Source organism: Eretmochelys imbricata, chromosome 4 (genome assembly GCF_965152235.1).
Source record: "Eretmochelys imbricata isolate rEreImb1 chromosome 4, rEreImb1.hap1, whole genome shotgun sequence".
Classification (NCBI taxonomy): domain Eukaryota; kingdom Metazoa; phylum Chordata; order Testudines; family Cheloniidae; genus Eretmochelys; species Eretmochelys imbricata.
The window spans coordinates 125377016-125392695 of record NC_135575.1 but is presented as its reverse complement, the minus strand read 5'-3'; the positions used below and the strand labels follow the sequence as shown (position 1 = coordinate 125392695).

Below are 15680 nucleotides of genomic sequence, written 5' to 3'. Positions count from 1 at the left end.
CTGCTTCTGGGAGTGGCGTGGAGCGATGGTGGTGGCAGTGGCCCCCAGGCCCTTTTAAATTGCCTGGGGGCAGCAGGCAGGGCCAGGAGATGCTCCAGGTCAGGCGCATGGGGGCGGCAGGCAGGGCCGGGGGAGAGACATTGGAGGAGGCCCCGAACATTGGTGGAGGCGTGCCCACAAGCTCTGAATATTCCTGGAGCACAGGCACCACGGGCCCATATAACTCACCGCTCCGGCAGCAGTGTTGCAGCTGCGGTGCTGTAGTGCTTCAGTGTAGACATTACCTATGCTGATGGGAGGTTATTGGCCTCTGAAGAGGCAGTAGCTAAGTCTATGGAAGAATTCTTCCCTCGATGTAGCGTTGTCTATGCAGGGATTTAGGTTGGCTTAATTATGTCATTCAGAAATGTGAATTTTTCACACCTGTCTTGAGCAACATAGCTGGTCAATCTAAGTATTGACCAGCTCTAAGTCTGACTGAACATAAGGCCAATTGTTAGGAAAGTATTAGTGTAGGAAGAGGTTAAAGGCTGTGCATTTCCTTGTTTTGATGTTGGAATTCTACCAGTTTAGGTGCTCTATTTCTGAAGACTAAATGACCTCCCTCCCTCCCCTGCCCCAGAGTACACATTTGATCTCCTATGCAAAAAGTGTCTTTGAAGTCAATTGGACGACTACTGTATTTAAGGCAAGCAGGATTTTGTCTCAGGTAAGCAGGTATTTCTTATTATCTCGAGATACTATAGGTGGTGATACCTGGGCAGACATCTTCTGACATGTACACACTACTAGACCTTGCAAGTAGGAAACAAATTCCAATGGGGAGGGTTTCTTCTAAGCCCCAATAACTGACAGAAAAATGAACAAAACCTTTCATATTATTTCTTGAGAGCATATGGGCACGTGAGACTGGGGTATACACAAATTTGTGCTTTCAGGGACTGTAAATAAAGATTCATACACTCTAATCATCTGTATTATAAAAACATACAGGTCTTGAAAATCCACTTATCAGTGGTGAATGTCATCAGTTTCTGCAGAATCTAGTCTTTCATTTAAAAAAGACATTTTTAGCTCTTGTAAATACTGCTACCTTTCCCCTTTCCCCTTTTCCTTCTATAGTTTGGGGTATCCTAAGCTACCAAGTGCATCCCTCAGGTGATGGATGAGGATACTTGATACATAAAGTGGGCAGCTCTGAATATATTGAATAAGGACCTGTGGTCCCATGGTTGTGAGTCAGGCCATCGTATCCAAAGTATAATCTTCCTGAATAGAGTATTGAGATACCATCAGAAAGGTGTCTTCCAGACCCAGCCCATCTCAAGGTTATTTCCATAACTGACACATACATACATATTTTAAAATGTATATATGTCAGTTATGGAAATAACTGTAAGATGGGCTGGATGTGGAAGACTCCTTTCTGATGGTATCTCAGTACTCTATTCAGGAAGATTATACTCTCATAGAGGAGGTTAGCAGTGCTTCTCAAACTATCTGATGTGGCGGACTGCAATTTTTTTTCCAATGTGTCGGGGACTGTTAACATATTTGTGCCATATTATTATTGTATTTGCATAGGCACGTAGCACATCAGATCAGAAAAACTAACATTCTTCACTGTATTAATTGGAATGAGAGTGTGGCGTACTCGCAGAGATGTTCCCATTTAAATATATTGAAGACTGACTGAAAGGTGGTATGTCTGTGCGGATAGTATAAAATGACCATTATTCGTTTACGATCCAAGAAAATATTATTTGAGCATTCATAGTAATATTAATTTATGTTGGAAACAATATAATGAATATAATAAAAGTTTGCAGACATTTTTTAGGGGGCTTATCCGCTCCACCCGACAACCTGTCACAGTGTCTTTTTACTCCACCAGCTCCGCTGATCAGTGCAAATGCTGTCAAATTTCACGGAACAACACCGCCACCAACAATAATAATTAATCCTCCTCTCCCCAAACCTGTACTAAACTGTCTTCCAGCATCAAGGGGCTACTTTATTTTATTTTATTTTATTTTATTTTATTTTATTTTATTTTATTTTATTTTTTGGAGTGGGGTGGAGGGGGTAAGGAAAGAGAGGGGGTGGCAGCCAAGCCCAAGAAATTGCTAGAGATTAACAAGTCTTCTCCTTATTAGTGTGTCCGTGGGCTTTGTCTGCTCGGGGCTGGGCGGGGGCAGCGTGAATGGATGGCACAATGTGCAGGAAACATGCACATACATTACACATGTTGCAGCTTAGGCAGCGCCTATTTCTCTCTGCGGCATAAGGGTGAGAGAAGGGGGGGTGACCCCGTCAATGGCAGCGGCCGCAGCAGAGTCGCTGGCAGCTGCTGCTGCGGTGGCTGGGGTCAAACTAGCATGAGCTGGGGCAGCGCGTGGGGAGCGGAGCGGAGCCGGCGCGAGCAGAACGTGCTGCCTCGGGTCCCAGGCACTGCAGACCACGACTTTGAGTAGCTAGCACTGGGTTAGAGTACTTCTCAACAAAAAGGCAGCACAAGCTCTACAAGAATGGGAACAAGTTGGCTCACAAATTATAAGAGCAAGCTATTGTGATACCCATATTGTTATGTTTCTGAAACTTGGCAAATGTTAGGAAACCCACAACAGAAAACTTAATGCATTCTATCTGAGATGCTTGTAAAGAAACCTTGGTGTCAGCTGGTGGGATAAAATAACCAATGCTGATATGTTATAAAGGACCGGCCAGTAGACTGCAGAGACAATGATTCAAGAAAGAAGGCTGAAGTGATTCGGACATGTGTAAATGTCAGAAAACTGCATTCCTAGGCAAGTACTTGATTGGCTATCACCTGGTGGAAGATGAGGGAAGCAGGGAAAGGACAACAGATGACATATAAGCAAACCATTGAGTAAGATGGAGCTGTCTATAAGTAAGAAACTTGGCATTTGACAGAAGGAGGTGGAAAGACTGGGTTGCCTTGTGTCAGAAGGCATAAGAGCATCTAATAATAATTGTTATACTCACTTATTTGCATCATGTTTTAAAATAGACTGTAAGCTCTTTGTGGCAGAGAACCTGTCTTCCTGTGTTTGTACAGCACTATGCACAATGGGGCTGTCTTGACTTTTGCCCTTTTTTATGACAATAAGAGTAAGAAGAAATTACAAGGGCATAGTGGGGTCCAAATAAATATGTTTACTAAATATACACAATATACAAGGCCTAGTTACCTATGCACATTGCTGCTCTGGGTGTTCTAGTGGTGCTCACTGTGCTATATGTTTCAGAGAAGTCTCCCAATCTATTTAAAGAGATACTACCCTATTCTCTAAATCAGTGGTTTTCAACCAGGGGTTCATGTACCCCTGGGGGTATGCAGAGACCTTCCAGGGGTACAATAACTCATCTAGATATTTGCCTAGTTTTACAACAGGCTGTATAAAAAGCACTAGCGAAGTTACTACAAACTAAAATTTCATACTTGTTTATACTGCTTTACATACTATACACTGAAATGTAAGTACTTATATTTATATTGATTTTTTTAGAATCTGTATTCTATATTCTAATTTATTTTATAACTATATGGTAAAAATGAGGAAATAAGCAATTTTTCAGTAATAGTGTGCTGTGATACTTTTGTATTTTTATGTCTGATTTTGTAAGCAAGTGGTTTTGAAGTGAGGTGAAACTTAGGGTACACAAGACAAATCAGATTCCTGAAAGGGGTACTGTAGTCTGGAAAGGTTGAGAGCCATTGCTCTACATGACTGGCTCTAAGCCTGCTTGGGGCCTGCAATACTAGCATAATATAAATTATTATAAATGCCTGAGAGCATAGGTACAGAATCAGATTTGGGATTTTAAAACACTTTTAAAAAATAATTGGGAGGGTGAGAGATTATCTATATAAAGTTGAAATTGCGTCTGTTTTGTTCCACTTCATCCTGTTAATTAAATATCTCTGCTGGATGCATTACAATAGAATGTGGTCCACAGTTACGTTAGTTTATATCCTATTGTAAAATAACAATACTAAATTCTAGGTCAGATCAGCTAACCCTAGTTTCAACTTAAGTAAATTTACTGGATGAGCAGGTCTGAGGGAATATGGGAGAGTTGTAAATTATGTATAGTGGTTGCACAAACTAAAATGTTTATGCATTAGCATTTCTAACTGTTCACATGATTAGTGAGATTGGACATGCAGTTGATGTAAAGGACCAATTACTTGTTCTCACGGCTTCAGCTGTGGGTTCTGTGAGTTATTGTGCACATCATTTTATACAAATTTTTTTGAAAATCTAATGCACTAAGTCTCTACAATCCAGATCGAAGATGGGATAAATTTTTTTCTAGTTCTTTGTTTTAAAAAAAAAAAAAAATCAAATACAGCAGCCTTTCTACAGGCTGTCCCAAAAAGTTTGAGCCTAAAAAGGTCACTTCCTGATTTTTTTTTTTTTTTTTTTTTTTCCCTTTCTGGCTTTTGTAAGGAAGTATCCGATTCACACAACTATTCCATCCTGTCAGTTCATCAAAGACCATACCGAGTAATGTGAAATAGAAAGAGAGAAATTAACTTGCCTTCCCTGATGCTTCTGTTTCTTCGGTGTTGGTTTCATTATTGCTTTTAACATATTCTGCTTCTAGCACACATTTTGCTTATACAAGAGGGACTGGTACATCTGCCAATTTTTTGCTGTTCTTAACACTCAAATAGTCTCAAACTTGACGTCTACAAACAGAATAATTCTACAGTGTCTGTCTTAAATTGTGGCCTTGGTCATACTGTGGATTATCTCTATAGCTTCACAGCCTGCAGAAATCTTCTGGTCAAGGCAAGTGAATACCTATTGAATATTCTGAGATAAAAGATGTTAGAAAGTTTGATCAGTTTGAAAAAGCAATTTCACTCTCTTCTTTCTGTCCTTGTAAGGCAGGGGTGGGCAAACTACGGCCTGTGGGCCGGATCCGGTCCCTCAGGACTTTGGATCCGGCCCGCGGGATTGCCACCACCGTGGCACTGCGCCACTCTGGGAAGCGGCCACACCATGTCCCTGCAGCCCGTGGGAGTGGGGGGACAGAGAGCTCCGCATGTTGCTCTTGCCTGTGGGTACCTCCCCTAAAAGTTCCCATTGGCCAGGAACGGGTTACTGTGGCCAATGGGAGCTTCGGGAAAAGTACCCACAGGCGAGGGAAACATGTGGAGCTCTCCGTGCTGCTCCCCCCACCCCCACCAGGGGCCGCGCAAGGATGTGGTGCTGGCCGGGGTGGTGTGGTGCGGGGCCGGGGCAGGCAGGGAGCTGGCCCTGGCCGCAGTGCGCGCCGCTGCCACCCCAGAGTTGCTCTAGGTAAGCGGTGCTGGGCCGGAGCCTGAACCCCTCCTGCACCCTGCACCCCAACTCCCTGCCCTGAGTCCCCTGCCGCATCCCACACCTCTCCTGCACGCCAACCCCCTGACCTGAGCCCCCTCATACCTCCTGCACCCCTCCTCTGCCCCAACCTCTTGCCCTGAGCCCCTTCTTGCACACCGCACCCGCACACCGCCCCCGCACCCCAACCTCCTGCCCTGGCCCTGCAATCAATTTTCTCACCCACATGTGGCCCTTGGGCCAAAAAGTTTGCCCACCCCTGTTGTAAGGGATTGTTGGGAGAAGTAGCTATTTCTCCGTTCTGAGGGGATAATAAGGAATTGATGTGTGAGATGAGTAAATTAATGTTAATCTAGAGCAGTGGTTTTCAAACTTTTTTTCTGGCGACCCAGTTGAAGAAAATTGTTGATGCCCGTGAAGCAACGGAGCTGGGGATGAGGGGCTTGGGGTGTGGAAGGGGCTCAGGGCTGGGGCAGAGGGTTGGGGTGAGGGCTGTGGGGTGGGGCCAGGGATGAGGGCTTAGGGTGCAGGAGGGGGCTCTGGGTTGGGGGGGCTCAGGGCTGGGGCAGGGGGTTGGGGTGCAGGAGGGGGTCAGGGCTCTGAGTTGGCTTTGCAGGCTCTGGGGTGGGGATGAGAGTGCGGTGTTTGGAGTACCGGAAGGGGCTCAGGGCTGGGGCAGGGGATTGGGGCGTAGGGTTGGGGCATAGTTTTACCTCGGGTGGCTCCTGGTCAGTGGCGCAGCGGGGGTGCTAAGGCAGGCTTCCTGCCTGTCCTGGCACTGTGGACCATGCTGTGCCCTGGAAGCAGCCAGTAGCAGGTCCGTCTCCTAGGCGGAAGTACGCAAGCGGCTCCACACGGCTCTTGTCTGCAGGCATCGCCCCCCCCCCCACAAAAAAAGCGCGAAATGATTGTCTGCCATTGCTTTCACAGAGGAAGGGGCGACTGATGACATGTACCCAAAACCATCCGCGACAATGTTTTTGCCCCATCAGGCATTGGGAGCTTAACCCAGAATTCCAATGGGTGGCGGAGACTGCTGGAACTGTGGCATAGCTACCCACAGTGCAACGCTCTGAAAGTCGATGCTAGCCACGGTACTGTGGATGCACTCCGCCGACTTAATGCGCTTAGTGGGGGGACACACAATCGACTGTATAAAATTGCTTCTATAAAAGTCGACTTCTGTAAATTGGACCTAATTTTGTAGTGTAGACATACCTTTAGAGACTAATAAATTTATTTGGGCATACGCTTTCGTGGGCTAAAACCCACTTCATCAGATGCATGGAGTGGAAAATACAGTAGGAAGATATATATACACAGTACATGAAAAGATGGGAGTTGCCTTACCAACTGAGGGGTAAGTTCTAAGGAGACAATTCAATTAAAGTGAGCTATTTTCAACAGGAGGAAAAATCTCTTTTGTAGTGGTAATCAGGGCGGCCCATTTCAAACAGTTGACAAGAAAGTGTGAGTAACAGTAGGGGGAAATTAGCATGGTGAAATTCGTTTTTAGTTTTTGAAGTGACCCATCCACTCCCAGTCTTTATTCAGGCCTAATTTGATGGTGTCCAGTTTGGAAATTAATTCCGGTTCTGCAGTTTCTCGTTGGAGTCTATTTTTGAAGTTTTTTTGTTGAAGAGTTGCCTCTTTCAAATCTGTTGTTGAGTGTCCACGGAGGTTGAAGTGTTCTCTGACTGTTTTTTGAATGTTATAATTCTTGATGTCTGATTTGTGTCCATTTATTCTTTTGCGTAGAGAAAAATACGTACATGGCAGAGGGGCATTGCTGGCACATGATGGCATATATCACATCCGTAGATGTGCAGGTGAATGAGTCCCTCATGGTGTGGCTGATGTGGTTAGGTCCTATTATGGTGTGCCTTGAATAGATATGTGGACAGAGTTGGCAACGGGGTTTGTTGCAGGGATAGGTTCCTAGGTTAGTGTTTTTGTTGTGTGGTGTGTAGTTGCTGGTGAGTATTTGCTTCAGGTTGGGGGGCTGCCTGTATGCAATGACTGGCCTGTCTCCCAAGGTCTGTGAGAGTGAGGGATTGTTCTTCAGGATAGGTTGTAGATCCTTGATGATGTGCTGGAGAGGTTTTAGTTGGGGACTGAAGGTGATGGCTAGTGGTGTTCTGTTTTCTTTGTTGGGCCTGTCCTGTGGTAGGTGACTTCTCGGAACCCTTCTGGCTCTGTCAATCTGTTTCTTCACTTCAGCAGGTGGGTATTGTAGTTTTAAGAACGCTTGATAGAGATCCTGTAGGTGTTTGTCTCTCTCTGAGGGATTGGAACAAATGCGGTTGTATCTTTGACCTTGGCTGTAGACAATTAATCATGTGATGTGATCTGGATGAAAGCTGGAGGCATGTAGGTAAGTATAGTGGTCAGTAGGTTTCCAGTTTAGGGTGGTGTTTATGTGACCATCACTTATTTGCACTGTAGTGTCCAGGAAGTGGATCTCTTGTGTGGACTGGTCCAGGCTGAGGTTGATGGTGGGGTGGAAATTTTTGAAATCCTGGTGGACTTCCTCAAGGGCCTCTTTCCCATGGATGATGAAGATGTCATCAATATAGCGCAAGTAGAGTAGGGGCGTTAGGGGACGAGAGCTGAGGAAGCGTTGTTCTAAGTCAGCCATTAAATGTTGGCATGCTGTGGGGCCATGTGGGTATCCAAAGTGCTGTGTATTACTATATACTCTTGGGTTTGAGCCTGTAAATCATGTACTATGCAAGTTTATGGCTGATGGAGGGGAATTGTAACTCTGTATCTGTGTTCTCCTTATATCTCCTGTCACTGAACTTTTTCAAAAATGATGAAGACCAAGCCTTCGATCACATTCAGATAAAGGCACGTAGTGTGTTTTTGATACAGTTGTGTGCTTTCAGAGCTCTGCTGGGTGGGGCTGACTTGGCTTTCTCATCTAATGTTATCTGATTGTTTGGCTTTTGGAGTTAGTTATGCAAGTATTTCTGTGGAAGCAAACATGAACCCATAGTATTGCACTTCCTGAGTGCTCTTGAACCATAGAGTTCAAGTATTTTTCAAAGATGGATAGGATCTTTATCTGCAATATACAGGTGGCTAAACTAAGAGAGAAATAGATATTGTGACTTGCCCAAAGTCTTCTAGTGCTGTAATCCAGGGGTGGCCAACCTGTGGCTCCTGAGCTGCATGTGACTCTTCATAGGTTAATCTGTGGCTCCTTACCTAGGCAGTGATTCTGGGGCTGGAGCTATAGATGCTAACTTTCCAATGTGCTGAAGGGTGCTCGCTGTTCAACCCCCTGCTCTGCCCCAAGCCCTGCCCTTACTCTGCCCCTTCCCCTGAGCCTGCAATGCCCTCACTCCTCTCCCCTCCCCCCCCTTAGCCTCCTGCGCACATGAAACAGCTGATTGTGGGGGGAGTAGGCGCTGATTGGTAGGGGCCGCCCGCAGGTGGGAGGTGCTGGGGGCTGGGAAGTGGATGTGGAGCTGCTGACGTATTACTATGGCTCTTTGGCAATGTACATTGGTAAATTCTGGTACCTTCTCAGGCTTAGGTTGGCCACCCCTGCGCTAGTCACTGAATCCTATCGCATAGATCTTATGGATTTACTTAGGAGCATCTTACCATTACTTTGCTAATAAAGACTTTGATCATATAGTACAGAGTCCAATTTCTTTACTTTTGCCTATCGCCAGAAAGACAAGGAGTAGTGTAATCACTGAAATAAATGCACATTAATGTGACCACCTTCTGGCTGACTGTATAGAGGAAAATCATCTGCTGCTTTGAAAAATATGCTCAGCTTCCTAAACTTTATTTCCAAACAAGATTTCTTCATTGTCACGTATAAGACTTCTTTGCAACAAACATCTTTGTTTTTTCACTGAGGACTCATATAAGGTAGACAAAAAAACCAGCCATCTTTTCTTCAAAAAATGATTAGTTGAATGTTTAAAAAAACAGCTGGAAACATTTAATGTATCATGCCTTGATAACTCAAAAATGATCTAATGCAAGGGTGGGCAAACTGCAGCCCGGGGGCCGCATCTGGCCCTCCAGATGTTTTAATCCAGCCTTCAAGCTCCAGCTGGGGAGTAGGATTGGGGGCTTGCCCACTCCACGCAGCTTCTGGAAGCCGTGGCATGTCCCCCCTCCAGCTCCTATGCATGAGGGCAGTCAAGGGGCTCTGCACACTGCCCCCACCCCAAGTGGCACCCCCACAGCTCCCATTGGCTGGGAACAACAGCCAATGGGAGCTGCAGGGGCAACACCTGCGGACAGAGCAGCGCGCAGAGCTGCCTGGCTGCGCCTCTGTGTAGGAGCCGGAGGGGGGACATGCCACTGCTTCTGGGAGCTGCTTGAGTTAAACACCGCCCAGAGCTTGCACCCCGACCCCCTCCTGCACCCCAACCCCCAGCCCTGATCCCCCTCCCGCCTTCGGTTCCAACCCAAAGCACCCTCCTGTACCCACAACCCTTCAGCCCCAGCCGGAGCCCTCACCCCCCCCCGCGACAACCCAACCCACTGCCCCAGCCTGGAGCCCCCTCCTGCACCCTGAACTCCTCATTTTTGGCCCCACCCCAGAGTCTGCACCCCCCTCTCTGCCTCTTTACACTGAAAGTAAACATGAGAAATTTCATCCCAAGGGGTAATGTTTTTTGGGAAACTCTTAAGTGCTTGAAAACTTGTTCTTATTAAAGTGCCTTTTCAGTCATAACCATAGTGTCATTCTCACAACAGTTCCCCCCTCTTTCCCCCCCATATGAAGGTGTATCACTTGCTGTTGGAGACCTATCTAGCCCATAGATACATCTGAGAGAGGCTAAACTAGTGGCTAATTAGAACAGAAGAATGGACATATTGGGTCAAACCAATGGTCCATGTAGCCCAGTATCCTGTCTTCTGACAGTGGCCAATGCCAGGTGCTTCTGTGGCAATGAAAAGAACAGGGCAACTATTGAGTGAACAATTCCCCTGTCATCCAGTCTCAGCTTGTAGCAGTTGGAGGTTTAGGGGGAGACAGAGTGTGTGCGTCCCTGACCGTCTTGGTTAATAGCCATTGATGGACCTATCTTCCATGAATTTCTCATTCTTTTTTTAACCCAGTTATACTCTTCGCCTTCACAACATCCCTGGCAAATGCATTCCACGGCTTAATGGTATGATGTGTGGAATACTTCCACATGTTTGTTTTAAAACTGCTGCCTATTAATTTCCTTGGGTGACCTCTGATTTGTGTTTTGTGTGAAGGGGTGAATAACACTTCCTTATCACTTTCTCCACTTCCTACTTCTGATATATTGAAAAGGTTTTGCTGTTTAGTTTTTGTGTCCTTAGCTGGTTGGTCTTCATATTCTTTCCTGGCCTGCCTTTTTATACTTGACTTGCTAGAGTTTATGATCTTCTCTATTTTCCTCACTAGGATTTGACTTCCAATTTTTAAAGGATGCCTTTTTGCCTCTAACCATTTCTTTACTCTGTTTTGCCATTATGGCTTTTTTTTGTGGTCCTCTGACTCTGTGTATGCTTGTGTGTGTGGTGGTGGGTGGTTTTTTTTTTTTTTTCTTTTTGTGTGTGTGTGTGGTTTTTGTTTCATTGGAGCATACATAAGAACTGCCATACTGTGTCAGACCAAAGGTCCATCTAGTCCGGTATGCCGTCTTTTGACAGTGGCCAATGCCAGGTGCTCCAGAGGGAATGAACAGAACAGGTTATCATGAAGTGATCCATTCACTGTCGCTCATTCCCAGCTTCTGGAAAACTGAGTCGGGGGACACCATCCCTGTCCATCCTGGCTAATAGCCATTAATGGACCTATCTTCCATGAATTTATCTAGTTCTTTTTTGAACACTGTTATAGTCTTGGCCTTCACAACATCCTCTGGCAAAGAGTTCCACAGGTTGACTGCGTTGTGTGAAAAAATACTTTCTTTTGTTCATTTTAAATCTGCTGCCAATTAATTTCATTTGGTGACCCCTAGTTCTTGTGTTATGAGAAGGAGTAAATAACACTTCCTTATTTAATTTCTCCACAGCAGTCATGATTTTATAGACCTCAATCATATCCCCCCTTTGTTGTCTCTTTTCCAAGCTGAAAAGTCCCAGTCTTATTAATCTCTTCTCATATAGTAGCCATTCCATACCCCTAATAATTTTTGTTGCCCTTTTCTGAACCTTTTCCAAGTCCAATATATCTTTTTTGAGATGCGGCTACCACATCTGCATGCAGTATTCAAGATATGGGCATACCATGGATTTATATAGAGGCAATATGATATTTTCTGTCTTATCTATCCCTTTCTTAATGATTTCCAACATTCTGTTTGTTTTTTTGACTGCCGCTGCACATTGAGTGGATGTTTTCAGAGAACTAACCACGATGACTCCAACATCTTTCTTGAGTGGTGACAGCCAATTTAGACCCCATCATTGTATATGTATAGTTGGGATTATGTTTTCCAATGTGCATTACTTTGCATTTATCAACATTGAATTTCATCTCCTATTTTGTTGCCCTGACACCTAGCTTTGAGAGATACTTTTGTAGTTCTTCGCAGACTGCCTCAGACTTAACTATCTTGAGTAGTTTTGTATCATCTGCAAATTTTGTCACTTCACTGTTTACCCCTTTTTCCAGATCATTTATGAATATGTTGAATAGGACTGGTCCCAGTATAGAGCCCAAGGGGACACCACTATTTACCTCTCTCCATTCTGAAAACTGACCATTTATTTCCTATCTTTTAACTAGTTACCGATCCATGAGAGGACCTTCCCTCTTATCCCATGACAGCTTATTTTGCTGAAGAACCTTTGGTGAGGGACCTTGTCAAGGCTTTCTGAAAATCTAAGTACTCGATAGCCACTGGATGACCCTTGTCCACATGCTTGTTGACCCACCCCCTCAAAGAATTCTAGTAGACTGGTGAGGCACAATTTCCCTTTACACAAACCATGTTGACTTTTCCCCAACAAATTATGTTCATCTGTATGTCTGACAATTTTGTTCTTTACTGTTGTTTCAACCAGTTTGCCCGATACTGAAGTCAGGCTTACCGGCCTGTAATTGCGGGATCACCTCTGGAGCCCTTTTAAAAAATTGGCATCACGTTAGCTATCCTCCAGTCATTTTGGTGCAGAAGCTGATTTAAATGATAGGTTACAGACTACAGTTAGTAGTTATTCAATTTCACATTTGAGTTCCTTCAGAACTTCTGGGTGAATACCATCTGGTCCTAGTGACTTATTACTGTTTAGTTTATCAGTTTGTTCCAAAATCTCCTCTAATGACACTTCAATCTGGGACAGTTCCTCAGATGTGTCACCTAAAAAGAATGGCTCAGGTTTGGGAATCTCCCTCATATCCTCAGTCGTGAAGACCAATGCAATTTCATTTCATTTGGGTCTCTAAGATATTTTTAAATAGTCTCCATACTATTTGCAGGCATTTCACCGTTGTGACTGTTCCTTTTAATTTCCATTTAACCAGCTTTCTCGTATTTGTGTGGTTTCCCTTTTTGAAGTTAAATGCTACTGTGATGGGCTTCTTTGGAATTTTTTGCCCCTATAAAGATGTTAAATTCAATTACATTACAGGTGAACTGCTCAGTAACAGCGATCATAGTCACCTCTTGTACCAGATCCTGTGCTACACTTAGGACTAGATCAAGAATGGCCTCTCTCCTTGTGGGTTGCAGGCAAAGCTTCTCCAAGAAGCTGTCACTTATTGTGTCTAGAAACCTTATTTCTGCATTCCATCCTGAGATGACACACATCCAGTTAATATGGGGTTATTTTGAAATCCTCCATTAGAGTGGCTACAAAGGCAGAAAATGCAATAATAATCTTGAGCATTTCACAGTCTCTGTCACGGTACTGGTTGTGTCTTCAGTAGAATATTTCTACTGCTATCCTCTTATTGTTCAGGCATGGAATTTCTATCTGTAGAAATTCTGTGGTACTGTTGGATTCACTGAAGATGTTTTACTTATTTGACTCTGCTTTCTTTCACATATGGTGCCACTCTGTCATTCCTGTGTATTTTGTATCCTGGTATTACCATGCACCATTAATTATCCTCATTCCACCAAGTTTCCTTAATGCCTATTATATCAATGTTCTCATTTAATGCCAGGCATTCTAGTTCGCCCATCTTAGTATTTAGACTCTGTATATAAGCACTTGCACATTTTGTCAGTATTCAGTTGCTTCCTTCATGTGTTATGTTTAACTAGGACTCTCTTACATTTGAAGCCTGTTGCTCAGCCATAAAGCAGAGATTTCAGAACCTGTCAGTTTCATCATTTCTGTTTGGCAAAGCAGAGCACATGTCTTTCTATAAGAATTTATCTGAAGCACCTCTCAGTGAGATTTCAGGGCAGGAGCTCTGGAATCAATAGATATTGTCACACACCATAATCGTTGCAGCCTCAGTTATAGCTGGTTTTGAATTGCTACAGAAGTGTAACAAGATGCACAATAAGATGAGTCTTCAGCTGAAAAGTAAATTGCCCTCCTGCACAATTTTTAACAGAAACAGCGTATTTAAGAGAGTTGTTTTTAAAAAATAAAACCAAAAAACCTTGTTGGATCCTCTGTTGATGCATTCGGCATTCTCAACACTGGATAGCCTGACTTGTTCTTTGCATGTTATTATAGATATGTTCCTAATTATAATAGGAACCAGAGCACATAGAACCAGGCTGGTTGCAGTGAATCAAATAAGCTGTTGACTGTAGTATATCATGAACAAGATGTTCAACTTTATAAAGGAGGATGAATGTGACTGGATGGTGATCTTTAAAAAATTCCCTTTTTTGTAAACTGAGGAACAAAGGACTTACAAATTTCTCACAATATTTGGGGCAAAGTACCAGTAGGCATTCTTGATTATTTACCAGTATTGAGGCCTGAACTACGGTGATCAGTGCAATGGTCTTATTGGTCGTCTTTTTGCGGATACAGACTAACACTGCTGCTACTCTGAAACCTTACTTTTTTTGTGTCTTTAGAAGCTGGTTTATTTAGCATACGTCCTAGATCAGAAGTTTTCTGCAACAAAATGTTGCAATCACAAAGCATGTCTCCTCCCCATTTGCTATAGGTGGACAGTGTGCCATCAAACACACTAACTGGGTTGTTTGATACCTCATACAACATTGCCTGTTCAAAACTGCAATTGCAGTATCTTTGTCTTGTCAGTCCCACTTTAGAAAATTAACAATAGAATGCCAACAGAGAACTAGTTCAGCAGGACCCAAGACCAACGGGGCATTTGGGAACCTAGCGCATGCATGGCTGTTAGGGTTCCTAGACATGTTACTATACATAGTCTTGCCCCACTTGGCCCTTTTTTCTTCAAAGTTGACCTCCCCTGGATTCACAGGCCCCCCACTTCTCCCACTAGAGATGGGTCTCTTTCAAAGATCAGATTACACAGACAGACAGACATGTTAAACTTTTTTTACTGGAGCATTGAAGATATCCTCCTAAACTGGGATGGTTGGTAGGGAAGATACTTGTAAATATTGCACCTTTTTGTGGTGAATTTTGAGGCTGGGCAGAGCTAGAGAAAAACAGAACACTGCGGTAAATCTAATGCATCCTGTAACTGTGTTGTGCGCAGCTACCCTTCCTGTCTCCTCCCAAGTGTGGTTAATGGTATCTTGTGATATTTTCATTGCTAAAGGATATGGCTTCGAAAATGTCTCACTGTCTGCTTCTGCTCTGTCATGCAGATACACATTTGTATTGGTTCAGTATGTAAAATTAAATGCTTTTTAAAAACCTCTGTGAAGCATGAAATTTAATATCTGTAAAATATTTTGATATACCTAAACTGATACATTTCATAACAATCTTTTAAAATGATCATATTTATTGATCATTCAGCCTCTCCACAAAATGTATACATATACACATCTTCACTGTGTTAAGAAAATAGACATCTTAAGGTCTAAGTGTAGAGAAGTTAAAATCTCTTATATTGTTACCTTCATCTTACAATAAGTGAATTAAATATACTTTCATGAGATAATTAATAAAGAAATCCTGTTTGTATTTATGAAATGTGAAAAACTACTCTTGATATAACAACAAAGTTGATAGCCTTCAAAAGGTTCAGTTTCTACAGCGGTTAATTCTATCATGTTGGTTACCCTGTATATTATATAGTCTGTACGATAAAACATACAGTATGTATTTGTACAGTGGTGAACGAGATCCTGGTCCATGACTTGGGCCCCTGTGTGCTGTCATAATAGTGATAGTATTAATGCTTATTCTTACATGGAAAATGGAATAGAAAAGGCTATTCATGTACAATTTGTTTTTTTAACA

General features: G+C 43.4%; 1 protein-coding gene across 2 annotated transcripts in view; it reads left to right on the top strand.

Moving 5' to 3' along the window:
• The window catches only part of GRK4 (G protein-coupled receptor kinase 4), a 78413-nt gene that overhangs the window by 6032 nt on the left and 56701 nt on the right, over positions 1–15680 (top strand). The gene's annotated exons all lie outside the window — the stretch shown is intronic.